The sequence below is a fragment of the Aegilops tauschii genome, chromosome 4 (genome assembly GCF_002575655.3).
Source record: "Aegilops tauschii subsp. strangulata cultivar AL8/78 chromosome 4, Aet v6.0, whole genome shotgun sequence".
Taxonomy (NCBI): Eukaryota; Viridiplantae; Streptophyta; class Magnoliopsida; order Poales; family Poaceae; genus Aegilops; species Aegilops tauschii.
In genome coordinates this window covers 12,937,019-12,951,895 of record NC_053038.3, presented here as the reverse complement: position 1 = coordinate 12,951,895, position 14,877 = coordinate 12,937,019, and the positions used below count along the sequence as shown (strand labels likewise).

Here is a 14,877-nt window from a genome sequence, read left to right as displayed (position 1 = left end):
GTTTGCTTGATGAGTTTTGGGCCGTCCAATCGAGCGCGTGGAAGAGTTGGGCCGTCGGATCTGGGATGGGCACTATACAAACCAGAAATAGGAGAAGGATGTTCCTACAAGCCTCCTCAGAGCTCAGCGATCGTGGGCCGTTGGATACGTTTGCTTGATGAGTTTTAGGCCGTCCAATCGAGCGCGTGGAAGAGCTGGGCCGTCGGATCTGGGATGGGCACTATAGAAATGAATAGTTACTCGTTTCGCTCGCTCTTGCTCACTCCGTGGCTCCTGGTTGGGTCTCGCTGACTCGTGCGGCAGCCCATTTGGTAGGCCCCGCATGTCATTCTCTGTGGCTGTGGCGCGTCCCAGGTGGCCCGTCGGCACGCTCCAGCGGTAAAAATCTCGTTGCCACCGCCGAAATTCCCCTGCCCCGCCGAGGGTAATATTGGGATTTCACGTCCTGGCCCTGTGCGTGGTTGACGCTGGTTCGTCCGTGCATCGATGAGGTGGGGGACGGCGCTTGGCTGGCCTCTTCGTGCTCCCATTCGCCCCCTTTCCTCTCGATCTCCTCTCCTCTCACCACCGGCGCTCCTCTTCCTCGATCTGCCGCCATTCTTCAAGTGGCCTTCCCCCTTTCTCCTCCTCTACGCCGCCGTTGCCCGTTCTCCTTCTCCCGCATCTCCTCCCCGTCGTCAGGCGCGCTGTGCCGCCATCCTTCCTCCTCCCCATCGGGGCCAGGCAGAGGAGGAGGAGCGTGGTGCGCGGACACGAGGAGGAGGCAGCCGGCGTCAGCGCGCGCCGCCCGGCCAAGGTCTTTTCCTGCATGCGCGACCTCCTCGCCAAGCCCTTCCCATACGCGCGGGTCCTCGGCTCCTCGCTGCCTGGCTCTACCTCTACTGCGACCTCGTCCAAGACGCCCGCGGCGCCGCCGCCGTCCGCGCCGACGACGGCCAGATCCAACACCGTTGAGGAGACCGTCGCCATGGTGCTCCACTATGCCTCGGGGATCGACCAACCCCACGACGCCGCCGCCGTCTCCTTCGTCCAGCCGGCACGCCGCCGCCGTCTCCTTCGCCCAGCCGGCACGCCGCCGCCGTCTCCTTCGCCCAGCCTGTCGGATCTCCATCGTTCACTTCCCCGGCGTCGTCGTCGTCTTCGCGTGCACACGACAGGAGGTGTGCGACCCTCCTCTCTCGCGCACTGCGGCTGCTTCGCCCCGCCATCGTTCCTCGGGTGTGGTCGCGCCTGTCTTCCTACCACGTCGTCGCTCCTCCTCCAGGCCGCCGACGGCACCCGTCCTCCTCCCCATCCTCTCCAGGTGGCTGGGACGCTTTACGGTGAGCAAGCCTATCTCCCGCTTCCCTGCTACACTGTATCCATTCGAGTTGCGTATCCTAGATCGGAACAGCATGCCATTGCGTCTGAACTTCGAATTGAACTGCAGCTCGTAGATGCGAGGCTCACTCGGATGTGAAGGTGCCCCCTGCATTGGAGTCCAAGGATGCACTGTATGCGTGAGGTGTCACACGCATCCATGGTTTTCTGGGACTTGCTTATTATATTCAACAATTGCATATTTAGAGTGCGTTCGATCCTATGATGCAGCTTAACAAAGACACGTATTTGTACATGTTCAACCAGTGCCATAACTGAATGTTGAGATTGCTGATTGTACTATAAATATGAATGCATGAGAATTCATTAATGTTAGCCGATGCTGGTAAATGGTGTTGAGCCTGCAAGCTGATTTTGCCTTGGCTCAGTTACATAAAAAAAATCCTGTGTCTATTTCATATGCAGGAGCATGACACTTCACAATTGTCCATTGTTTCTATCATTCTTTTTCCATACCATTGTATTAAATCCATTTTCAGTTTAGATTATTCGATTTGGGCGAGAAGCGAGGTCGTTTGACTTGCAGCGACCTGCAATTTACTCCCTGTTGTCTGTCGTTGTCTCGTGTTTAGACTTAAAGTTCAGTCTGGTCATATGATTGGTGTATGTAGTTGTGGTGGCTTGGTTTGGTTAGAACCGTGTGATTCCTTTTGCCTCTAGAGCTAACTGAATTGTTATCTACCGGTCTAGCCCACTCGCTCGATTTCTTGGATGGATTGCAGTTTCGGGTTATGTCAAGAAATATTTAAATGGGAAACTATTTTTTTGCTACTGAGTTCTCACAGCTTACATCTCTGCTCTCAATTTTCACTATTGAGCTTTATTTAATGGATGGAGTTGCAACGCTTAAGGTACATCGGGATTGCACGAGTTCTTCGTCGAATTCAAGACGATTTGATTCAGTCCTTCAGAGCAGGGCTGCAGGGGGTTAAGTGCGCGATGGCTGGGCAGAGTCAAGTGCGCAATGGTTGGGAGAAACTTGTACATGAGGTTCACCTGCAGCACAGGGGATGCCGAGGGGATGAACATGGTCTCTAAGGACGTCCAAAACGTGCTGGACTACCTGCAGCCAGGATGACTTCCCTGACATGGATGTTGTCAGCATAGGTATTTTTCCCAAGTCATGAATTTATACACTGAAAGTTGACTCTGCTATTGGCTATTGTAGGTTAGCTTGTTATACACTGAACGTGGTTGTTGTTAGATTTTTGTTTCTGAAGCTTGGACAATCGGCTTAAAAAAGATGTAACTTTTATATTGTTTTGATATTGTTCTGTCAGCTTTCTCAACCATGTTAGGCAACTGTGAAGTAATTAGTCTGAACACAAAATAAATCCCAAAAATATGTTGCTGCTTTCTCTGTAGTATAGAGTGATGGTCTTGAAATAGAGGGCATTGCTCATAGGCAAAATATAAATATGCATAGTAGTAGCTTGTCTCATTTATAAAGTATCATTGAATTTAAAATACATGTTATTCATCTTGACTGCCAGTATCAGATTTGTGAAGTTGCCATTATGTTCGTTTCCTTTTCAAGTTCCGCGACTGTACTAGCTTAAATAAGTATATCGGCATCAAACTAGATAAAATTGTACTCCCTCCGTCCCATAATATAAGAGCATTTTTTACACTAGTGTAGTGTCAAAAACGTTCTTATATTACGGGACGGAGGGAGTAGCATTTGTTTGTTAATGAAGGATCCTTAAATTCTCCCTTGAACGTCATACCTTGCCCTATTTTGCAGCTCAGGGTTGTAATTTGTCTAGGAGCCGGCTATTGGGTCAAGCATGGTCAATTTTAGTTGCTCTATTTCATAAAATTTGCCTGTTCCTCAGTGTCTAGGACGACCAGTAATTTTTGTTGTTGTTGGTAGTTGTCACAGCTCACAAGTAGATTTGGTGTACTGCGCATCATATACAAATGCTGCCTGTAGCCAAATATTGACTACCTCTAGATGGATAGATTCATTTGATTGCATGACCTGAATTTATGATACTGATTTTATAGTACAAAAGATGCGAGGCATCTGTTTTTTGTCATGAAAAATGCATAGGACCATTTCCCTTTTCTTGTATTGTTACCACTTTGGAAGAGTAACCTGTTGTTGTGACGAATCAGGTTGTTATCGCACTGAGGATGCTATGGGAAAACAGGGACATATTTGATCTTGTTATCAGTGATGTGCACATGCCAGACATGGATGGCTTTAAGCTTCTTGAGCTTGAAATGGACCTCCCTATCATCAGTAAGTTAAAAAAAATATCCATCTCATAGTTGCCCAATTTCCTTACCGGTCTTGGTAATAGGAGCCCATGAGGTACTTCTGTAAAGTACATACAAAGATGTACTATATATGTAGTATCAATTCGGTACACTGAATCCTATGACTTGTATCTCTAATTAAGGAGGGGGAAATGTCAAAGCAGTTAAAATAATCCTAAACAATCTGGAAACATATAGCTTTGAATAGACATATATTATTTTGCTGAAGAGTTCAGTCCATGCATGTTTTTGCCACCTAATTTTAAGTCCTATGATGATTATAAAAACACCTCGCCCCGCTATCTTGTTATATTAGATGTTCTCCTGCTTTGGCTAAATCAGATACAGGCTCTAAGCATATTCAGTTTAAATAATGCCAGTCTTAATTTGGATAAATGAAATAACAAGACCTTCAGACTAATGTGGAACAATTGGTCAATTTTTTTTTGGTTCTTGTCAGTTTAGTTAGTGGCCTATATGAATTTGATTTGGCCTACAATATTTTTGTACAGTTATTGATTTGCTAGCATATATTCTAAACTTAATTTTGTTAGCTCCTATTTGGTGTTCTTTCTTATAATACCTTTTTATATGTCGCAAGCTTATTTTGTTCACGAGAGTTTCTCCGTGTTTCTGAAGAGAAGATTTGGGTTCAGAGCACCTTCGGTTATAAGAATTTGTTTTCTAATTCTTGCTGGTCAGTCACAAAGCATTCATATTTGTTTGCTTTACAATTTTTCTGGAGTAATGGAATGTTAATTGGCTGGTGGCGGCATGTTCAAGTATGGGGAATGATGAGCTCCTACTTCTTTTTATGCCAGCTCTATGCCGTAGGTGAGCTGCGACCTTCTTCCCCACGTGTTTGTGATAACCAGTTAATCTCCAGAGGGAATTGTGACTGTGATTAGTATCTTTAGACATTGGCCATATTCGGCAGTACTCACCGTCCCTTTCATTTCTCCTTATTTCTTAAATGTATTGGCCTATGGTATATACAACTGAAATTGATGTGCCAAACAACAAGAAATAGAAGTAACAAGAAATAGCTATATATTGGAAGATTTGAATGCCATTTTGTTAAAGTAGTTCTGAAATGCTGCCTCATTTTTTTCCATTGTGTTGTTTCTCATAGTTTTAAACTAAAAGGATGAACTATAAAAATTGTCTTTTATCTTTCATATTTTTTTATGTTGAAGCGGCTACGTAATATCTGTCCAAAGCGATTCTCTTTAGATGTGATGTCAGATGTATTCCAGTTTACAGTAGACGATACAAATGGGTTATCCCTGTCTTGTGTGTTTCATGATAGTCCACAAGATTTTCTTAATTAACATTTTGAGTAGTCTCTTAAACAATCTGGTTAGAAGAAAACGGGGATGGCGCTACGTTAGCTTTGCATGATTAGCTCCGATAGAATAGGTACTGCATTTCCTTAGTTGGATCCGCTCTTTCTCTCTCGTGCAGTTGTTGCTTCCGGCTATTTATTCAGACTGAAAACATGCGTAGTTAAATCTGAATGCATATATTATTTTGAGGTTAATTTCAATCCATATACCGGTTGTTAAGGAGTATTACATGATTTTAATTTCTCAATTTTATGGAAGTGTTATTTCTTTCCAGGTCTTTGGAATAACAGTTCTGCATTTTCTTATTCATGCTATTTGGACCGAATTTGCAGAACCCTTAAAGTCAAAGCTAGGATTTTGACCTGGTTATCTCGATTTGGCTTTTTATCTATGCACATGCCGTGCTCTTAAGGCTTGTAGAGCTGGTGAATTCCCCTAATCTTTCTATTTGGAGCACCATTTTGTTTGTGGTGCTCAAAATTTCACTGCAACTTTTTAGTTCCATTCTTAGCTATGGTATGTCGTGTGATGCTAAAACCTGTCTCGAATAAATAGATGGCGCATAAAAGGGTGATGAAATTGTATCAGTCTGGATATTTCGCTTGGAAAAAATTCTCACGTAGCAGGAAAGTTCTCTTTATACGGTGTCAAACCATTTATTTATTATATTACAAGTGGAAGAGAAGCTTCTTATGAGGATATATAGTTTGTATGCTGCTTCCTTCGTGTGAAGATCCTTTTTTTGTGGGGGAAGTTCTTATGGGCATAGATAATGAGTACTCCCTCCGTAAAGAAGTATAAGAGCATTTGGATCACTACTTTAGTGATCTAAACGCTCTTATATTTCTTTACGAGAGTACCAACTATTGTACACTGCTGATGGATTACTTAGACCCCCGTACAAAACAAAGGGTTGAATTGTACTATATGTTCTCTAATCCATTGGGCCGAAAATGAACAACTAGATCTGATTGCTAGATTTTAATTTGATTTTGGACATTGTCGTTCCTAGCTATATATAGTAAGTTTACTTTCTTTGTTCTTGCCACTAACTAAATCTTTGTGTTTCTTTTTCCTTTTGCTCAAGGCCCTATGCTACTATCGTTTGAGTGAGAGTAGTGCCAGTGTTTCACAAGGTAATGTCACCACTTCTGAAAATTACGTGTCTACTATTGGTGTTAAGATCTTGCTCCAAATTCCCATGATCTAGTTAGTGTTCTATGCAGAACAACAATTTTGGGTTTTGGGTAATCTCTCAATAGTTTTGAAATGGTAATCTTGCCTGACCATTGAATTTTTGAGGTTGTACTTGCTAATTATTGACCGGTTGCAACTAACTACAATACATATATGCCGCTTAACACAGAATATCAAAGTTGTTGATGCAACAAAAGCAATTGGTGCCACATCCAGTTCGTCAGATGATGTAAATATAGTGGTTGACATGCTCAGTTGTTCCACGTCTGTTACATATTAATAGTGTGGTTCTTCTAACTGTAAAATTTGGCAATTAGAAGAAACCTTTATGGTGGTTTGCTTTATTAGCTATATCAAATATTCTACTCCTTAGTATAAATCGGATGGGGACTTTGAACATAATCAGTTTAAATAATGACGTACTTTTGTACTGTTATTTTCTTCCTTTATCTCCTCGTATGATTGATCATGTTTTGCTTAATTATACACCATATATGTATATAAAGTTTTCAACTTTATTCATGTTCTTGTGTTCTGGTTATACTTCCCAGGCTTTGGAGTTTTCTCTGATAGCAAGATGGTTTTTGGAAAATATTTACCAGGAACTTCAACTAGGCATGAAACACATGAAAAGTGGAAATAAGATGTGCGAACAATCATCTGTGTTTTGGTAACCATGCTGATGAGGGGGGAGCTGCCATTGAGGCATGTTTGGCCGATCGTGGTCCATTAGGGTTTAACTACATAGGAACATGTTATCTTACAATTAGTGTGCTTTTCTACAATTAGTGTATTTGGCCTTGATAATTGAATATATATGGACATGTTATCTTACAATTAGTGTGCTTTTTCTACACCTTTGTGTAAAGGGTGGAGCCTACACAATGCCTAATGAGCCATGCTTTTTCCCTCCCAGTAAAATGCTCTATTTTCAAGTGGCATCATACAGTGAAGGAGGGGGTCTGGATCAAGAGCCGTAATGTTGCTTGTGACGGCATGTATAGCACTTGCGCGACCCTGGACTCTGGCTTCTTGCAAGTAAGCTCCTTTTGCTGGACTCTGGCTTCTTCTTGCAAGTAAGCTCCTTTTGCTCTTCTACGCCCCCCTCCTGTGAGAATCTCTGGTTGGATTTGGGTAACCAGACCCCAAGAGATGTAATCATGTTTGGATACGAACTGTGCATGCTAGCTTGATTTAGTTTATAGGAGTAAATTTTATAGATGAATTCTGTATGCTTGCTCGATGGTGATACATGCCATATCTCTGGATTGACTCTATGAGGTATCCATTAACGTCTGAGGTTTCACACGGAAATGAGTTTGTTGCATTCTCATGTTGAAAAGAATTAAAGACACCTAGCAGAATATGATGTAAAAGTTTTTAGTTCTTATTGGGCCCGTCCACCTATCAAGGTTTGCCGAAAGTTATCAACTTGCTTTGTAGGCTTTGTATCATGTATCTTTGTTTGTGCAAGAAATCCAATTGGAATTGGTCTATTGTCCTCCGCATGTACTTTCTTTTATTGCTTATATATTTCAACCACTTACTTATGTTGTCTCTTAACCATTTCCGACGACTCAGGTTGACCATACTATTGTGAGAATCTCGGCCAGGATCATTCTTTATATCATGTTGGATCATCTTGGAATTCGTAGAGCCATTTACCGTCGAAAGATGTACTCATAGAACATAATCAGTGTGATTATGCTTTTCTACACTTCTGTCCTGAGCAATGGGATATGTATTCTGTACTGTATGACTACCCTCTAACGCACTACTCAACCTTCAGTCTCTGTATGTACAAATGACTTGATCTAATTGTTATGGATGACCTATGGAGTGTTTTGCTTTCTATATAAATGACTTGCTTTAATTCTGATTTATCATATTGCGTAGCTTTTGACCTATTCCTTTTTGCCAAACTTGATGCGTCAAGCTTTGAGCTACTATACTGACAGTGAAGATAAAATTCCAATATACTCTCCTGCAACATGCTCATATCACCTACTACTCCACAAGTACATGGTCTATGTAAGATAAACGCTCTCTTTGCTAAAAGCATGGGCTTTGCATTATGTTCCTACTTTAATTACTTTCGCTCCTATATTTGGTATCGAACTTAATGATGAGTGGTTATCTTTTGTGGTCTTATGAACATGCTGAACTCGATGTTGCCTTATAGTCTTATGCCGATATTGAACTCCATTATGTCTTCTGTCACAAACAAATGTTTTTTCTTCACTTCATTTTGTTATCATGTTTGAATTCATACGCTTAACGTAGATTCCTACTAAATTACCACTACTTGTTTCACCAAAATGTTGGGACCGGCACCCTCGCGCCTTGGCGCGATCCCGATCTAGTTTGTAACATGCCTCGTCTTTTCTGCCTCTTTTTAGCATGTGTGCACGTGTGGCTCTTCTGATGTGAAATACCGGAACCTACAATCAAACACAGCGGACAATGCAAAACTTTTAAGGTAATAAAAGAAGATTGAAAAAAGACAATGGTATAGACTTACCCCAAAAAAGACGCATTTCTTGTTGGCCCATGAGGATTTGCATACTCAGCATGCCATATGTGGAGGAAAGGTATGAGGTTATTTAGCTTTGAAAAAAATGATAAACACAAAACTAAGTAAGCTGAAAGAATAATGAAGAATGAAAATGAAACATGAACTGAACTGAACTAAATTGAAAATGAACAATTAACTTATCTAAAAGAAACTGAACTGAACTGATAAAGGAACAAAGAATGGAACATTGGCGAGCTACAACACTTTCTACAGGCGACCCACCCGCCCCCCGCGTCGCCCTCCTCTGGCGACACGGGGGAACCCCAGCCGCTAGCACTAGCACCTCCCTCCGCCGCCCTCCCCCGCATCGCCACCGCCGGAGGGCCGGCAGGCGAAGCCGCGCGGGGCTCCAGGAAGGCGGCGGCAGGGCAGACATGGCCTCTCGCACGCCTCCCCTCCACACCTCGCATCCCACGACCCACCCCATCCGCGGCTGCTGGCTCCCGCTGGTCCGGCTGGGCTTCGACGTGCCCTCGCTGCGCGGCTCCGGTTCGTCTTCACCACCACCATCCATCCCCGTGCGCGAATCTGGGATTCCTCCGGTAGCACCCCCCCAGCGGCTGACCCCACTCCCGCCGGCCCAGCGGGAAGATCCGACATTCCTTGGCAACGGCCATGGGCGCCCATCCCCACGGCCCTTTGATACGTCTTCAACGTATCTATAATTTTTTATTGTTCCATGCTGTTATATTATCATTTTTGGATGTTTTACAATCATCTTATAGCAACTCTATATCATTTTTTGGGACTAACCTATTGACATAGTGCACAATGCCAGTTGCTATTTTTTGATTGTTTTTTACTTCGCATAAAATCAATACCAAACGGACTCCAAACGCAGCGAAACTTTTTGGAGAATTTTTCTGGACCAGAAGACAGCTGGCCAAACAAGTACTAGAGGGGGGCTCTGAGGGGAGCACAACTCACCTGGGCGCGCCTGGGTGCCCAAGCGCACCCTGGTGGGTTGTGCCCACCTCGGCGCCTCCCGCACCGCCTCTTTGCTCTATAAATACCCCGAAAATAAAAAAAACCCTAGGGGAGTCGACGAAACACAATTCCAGCCGCCGCAAGCTCCAGAACCACGAGATCCAATCTAGCCACCATCACGGAGGGGTTCACCATCCTCATTCGCTCCTCTCCGATGATGCGTGAGTAGTTCATTGTAGACCTACGGGTCCGTAGTTAGTAGCTAGATGGCTTCCTCTCTCTCTTTTGATTCTCAATACAATGTAACTATTTTTGCGGTGTGTTTGTTGGGATCCGATGAACTTCGAGTTTATGATCAGACCTATTTTATCCATGAAAGTTATTTGTGTTTTGATCTCTTATATGCATGATTGCTTATAGCCTCGTATTTCTTCTTCGAATATTTGGTTTAGTTAGGGCGATTAGATCGATTTTTCTTGCCATGGGAAGAGGTGCTTTGTGATGGGTTTGATCTTACACTACGGGAAACCGTTATACACAGAATCTTAGCAGTAGCGCTGGATAAAACAAAGCGCTACTGCTACTTAGGAGTAGCGCATCGCTGTAAAAGGCGCTACTGCTATCCCTTTTAGAAGTAGCGCATGATAGTAGAACGCGCTACTGCTAAGTTTGAAATGGGCGCACATGGCTAGCCCCACTTAGTGTCCAGCGCCACTGCTACTTGCCGTAGTAGTAGCGCTTTTCTTCAACCCGCGCTGCTACTAACCCTAACTTATCGTCCCCGCACGGCCGACCCTCTCACTTTCCCTATCATTCACTCTCCCCCACACCTGCGCCATCGTCCGCCGCCGCCGCCGCCGCCCGACCACCGTTGTCGGACGCTCCTGCTCCTCCGGAACCGAGGTAGTCCCTCCCTCCTCCTCCCACCGCGCCCTCCTCCCTCCTCCTTCGGCTGCCCCCTCCTTCCTCCTCCTCTGGCCACCCCCTCCTCCCTCCTCCCTCCTCTTCCGGCCAAGCCCTCCGCCGGCAGCCCTCCTCCCACCGCCCCGCTCCCCCTCCTCCTCTCTCCTCCCTCCTTCCCTCCCTCCTCCGATCCCACCGCCCTCCCCCCTCCTCCGCCCTCCCCCTCCTACTGTTCTTGTATAATATAGTTTTCTACTGTTTTTTTAGTAAGTGTTTAATAGAATTAGTAAGAAAATTAATAGAACTAGTTGAACTAGTTTATTTTTAGTAAGAACTAGTTTATTTTTATTTATAGTAAGTGATTAGTTGAACTAGTTGAATTAATAGAACTAGTTTATTTTTAGTAAGAGAATTAATAGAACTAGTTTATTTTTAGGTGTATTTAACAGAATTCTAGGTTGATTCGTTTTGAAGTGGACATGTCATATTTTGAACATGTCACATTTGTTGTTATTTTTTTAGTTAAAGCATTTATTCCCGCATCTACATCGACAATGCCTATCCCGCATCCTCGTGGTCGACTCGGTGGAGGAGGCCTGCTTGATCAGAGGGTCCATGTCCGGGACTGGGCTCCGCCGGGCTGGTACTGGGAGGTCCTACCTTCCACGGGGCGCAACTTGGTGAGGAGCCAGCCCGTCGTTGACCCGAACCTTCTTTGGTGGCGGTCGCGTGGGCCATTGACGATGGGGAGGCTTGCGTCCCCCGCGGAGGTGATACGTCACCGTGTCAGCGAGGAGGACGAGCACGTCCGTCGCTACATGGTTGCGTTGGAGGGCAGGTTCAATAATACCTGGCAGGTTCTTCAGGGAGATCACTGGAGCTATGATCCTGTGATGGTTCCTTCTCTTTGGGTGTCCACCGCTAGCGCCGATACCCGTCGTTCCCTAGGGTTGTAACTGTATTAGTGAGGTTATATGTATGATACTATTCGAGATGTATTAGTGATAATATTCGACGATGTACGAACACAAGAGATGATTTAGTTTTGCTTATTGAATGCATGCTAATTTGAATACTAATTTATTTTATGATTTAGTTTTGCTTATTGAATGCTCAAATTGGAGAACTACTCCTATTTTGAATGCTCAAATTGGAGAGCGCTATATATGCAAGGCGTATGCATTTGATTAGTTGATAGTTTATAGGGTTTCACTAAGTCCTAAGATGAGGATAATAATGTTTTTATTTATATTTCGTTTTTGCAGCCAAATCTCCATGTCGTCGCCGCTGTCGTCCCCGTCACCGACCCCCTCCGACCTCGAGGTGAGACCAGCCAAATCTCCAAGTCAATATGAGTCCTATAAGATATTTTGAAATGTTTTTGTTCATATTTCCAACCATTGAAATGTAATGACCATCAAGTTTGAATGCAATGACCATCAAGTTTGAATGCAAATAGGATATGTGCTTGCCCAAGTGGCCATGTTTGCAGGTAGCACCTCCGAGTGGCCTATGTTTTGCCGGAGTGTTGATTAATTTCCGTTCCGGCAAATTTCAGGCGCTCGATATGTCCTTTTTTTAGCAAAGGTCATGTCGGATTTTTCCGTGAATTTTGGCTTGACTTGTGCTACAATATGTAGGAAATATCGAGTGGCCTGGATTTCCAAGAAAGATATTTAAACGACATTTCGGGTTGACTTTAAGTCTGTCGAGGCTCCATACATGACAATCAAAAAATGAGTGAGGGAGAAATTCTGCACCATATATGAGAGAGGAAGAATCCCGACTGTTGTTGTGGGGGTCGTTCTCCTTCTTCTCCTTGTGCTAGACCTTTGTTATGCACTAGGGGAAGGAGGAGTAACGACCATCATCGACGGTCAAAAAATCAGTGAGGGAGTGTGTCCACCATATATGAGAGAAGAAGAATGTCGACTGTTGTCGTGGGGGTCGCTTCTCCTTCGTTCCCGTGTGCTAGACATTTTGGTTTAATGCACTCGGGACGAAGGGAGGAGCGACCATCACCAACGGTTGAATATATACACCACGTGAGCTGAGAGTTTTCAAAAAAAGACTCGGCGGACCGATAGTCAACCCGTGCTGAATAATTATGATCTAATTTAGTTTTTGTAGTACATAGACTGAATTTTGGAAGTTTAATCTTTGAATTATGAACATAGGAAATTTCGTCGGACGACGAAAGTCTCGCGGAGTGCTCCTGGTGCGGCGACGACGGGGGTTTCGGCGACATGCCTCACTTGGTAGAAGTTCGGCGCTTCAGCATTACGATCCAGGAGACCTTCGATGTTGAAATGGTACGCAACGACGCAAAGTGTTTTTTTCGTAATTAAGCTCGACTTCTTCTTGTCGAACATGTAATTTTTGTCTTTTACAATTCGAATAGCTTATCCCATGCCATGCAAGACGCCATGTCTTGGAGAGGATGGATTTTGAAGATCATGAAAATATGGAAACAAAGATAGTTCACCCAAGGACCCATCATGGTTTTGATTTTGCTGTAAATCTATACAATTCTGAGAGCGTATCCAATTTTGGTTGCCCGAATTGGGAAGCACTTTGCAAGGCAAATGATTTCCATGAGGGTATGCTTGTCACCATGGATCTTGGTGATCCTGACATCGAGGAAGACAATATGGACATTTGGGTCCTTGTTGATACGCTTCCAATTCTACCGCTATGTGAGTTTTTCAAACATAGTTATTATGTAATTTATATTGTTTATTTCAAAATAGTTGACAGCTTATTTCCATTGATAGCTTATTTTCATTCTTCAAAGAATGTGTGGAAGATGGTAGACAGAACCTACTACACCAAAGGCAAGGAATTAACTTATCAGGAGAAAAATCATCTGATCTCATTTATTAATGATCTTGAGAATTACAATATCTATTATCAAACTCCTGCACATTATGGTCAATACGTGCCACTAGTGAACATGTTGAGCAACGTTAACATCCATGGAGATGGCATGGTAAGATTTTTTACTATTACGACATCCGTGCATCTTTTGCATAAATTCTTCTAAAACTAAACTACATTGCTAACTACGAAGTTATTACTATGTTTTTCAACAGAAAATCCCGAAGGATTGTGTGCCTTATCTGATGTTTCCGAAAGGTCGCCTTGATGTTATGAGCTTACGGCCAGGTCATCCTACACATCACAACTATTCATACCAGATTTCTAAAACCGATGAAGACTTGACAACCAAAGATTGGAAACAATGTATGGTCAGTCATAGGAAGGTACTTGGAAGCAACATTGTGCGACGTGCAAGAATTGGAGACAGGATAATCTCCATTCTCCATAATGGAGAGCCAGGGCCTATCTTGTTTTATGCTATTTTACCTAAGAGAGTGTAGTAAGTCCTATTAGAGAGGAGTAGGTCCTAGGTATAATGTGTTATTATGTGATACAATGTGTAAGAGTTGATGATGATGATGAGTAGGAGTTGTGATTATGACTAGTGACCAACTTGCTATATGATGTCTCATTGACGAAAATGATGATCATGAGGAGTTTTTATATGACAATGACGTATTATGATGATAAGTTGTTAATGATATGATGATGACGATGATGATGAGTTATTATGTTCAAGTGCATGGATCCAAAGTGACCATTGGTCACTTTGGATCCATGCACTTGAAACTAATCCACAGTTCTTTCACCCAATGATGTAATAACTCATTCTGATGTAAAAACAATCTCTAAACTGCTACTGTTTGGAAACTTGTATAATGGCGTATGAATACGACATAAAACAAAAAAGAAATACGTAACAATAGTAGTAGCGCGGGTAGAGAGGCGTGCTGCTAGTAACTACCAGTAGCGCTCTCTACCAAAAGCGCTACTGCTAAGCAGGTATAGCAGTAGCGTGGGCAAACACATGCTACTGATACACTTTAGCTGTAGCACCGTATCAGTAGCGCGCCACCCCACGCTACTGCTATACCTAAAACCGGCGCTAGTGCTAGCCTTTTCCCTAGTAGTGTTACGGTGCTCAATCCCGGTGACAGATGGGTACATGACACGTATGTATCGTTGCTATTAAGAATAACAAGATGGGGTTTATTCCTACATGAATAGATCTTGTCTACATCATGTCATTGTTCTTATTGCATTACTCTGTTTTTCCATGAACTTAATACACTAGATGCATGCTGGATAGCGGTCGATGTGTGGAGTAATAGTAGTAGATGCAGGCAGGAGTCGGTCTACTAATCTTGGATGTGATGCCTATATAATGATCATTGCCTGGATATCGTC

At 43.4% G+C, this 14,877-nt stretch overlaps 1 long non-coding RNA gene across 5 annotated transcripts; it reads left to right on the top strand.

Moving 5' to 3' along the window:
- The first annotated feature begins 444 nt into the window (after positions 1-444).
- LOC109778064 (uncharacterized) lies at positions 445-8,954 on the top strand. Of its 5 annotated transcripts, XR_012181177.1 has the most exons (7): positions 469-1,504; positions 2,232-2,487; positions 3,499-3,625; positions 4,244-4,476; positions 6,076-6,124; positions 7,102-7,261; positions 7,767-8,954. It is a non-coding gene; the product is annotated as an uncharacterized lncRNA (long non-coding RNA). The 5 variants fall into 5 exon arrangements; XR_012181178.1 differs by having other exon boundaries at positions 457-1,504; positions 3,499-4,476; positions 6,737-7,261; XR_012181175.1 differs by having other exon boundaries at positions 463-1,504; positions 3,499-4,476.
- The last annotated feature ends 5,923 nt before the right edge of the window (positions 8,955-14,877 follow it).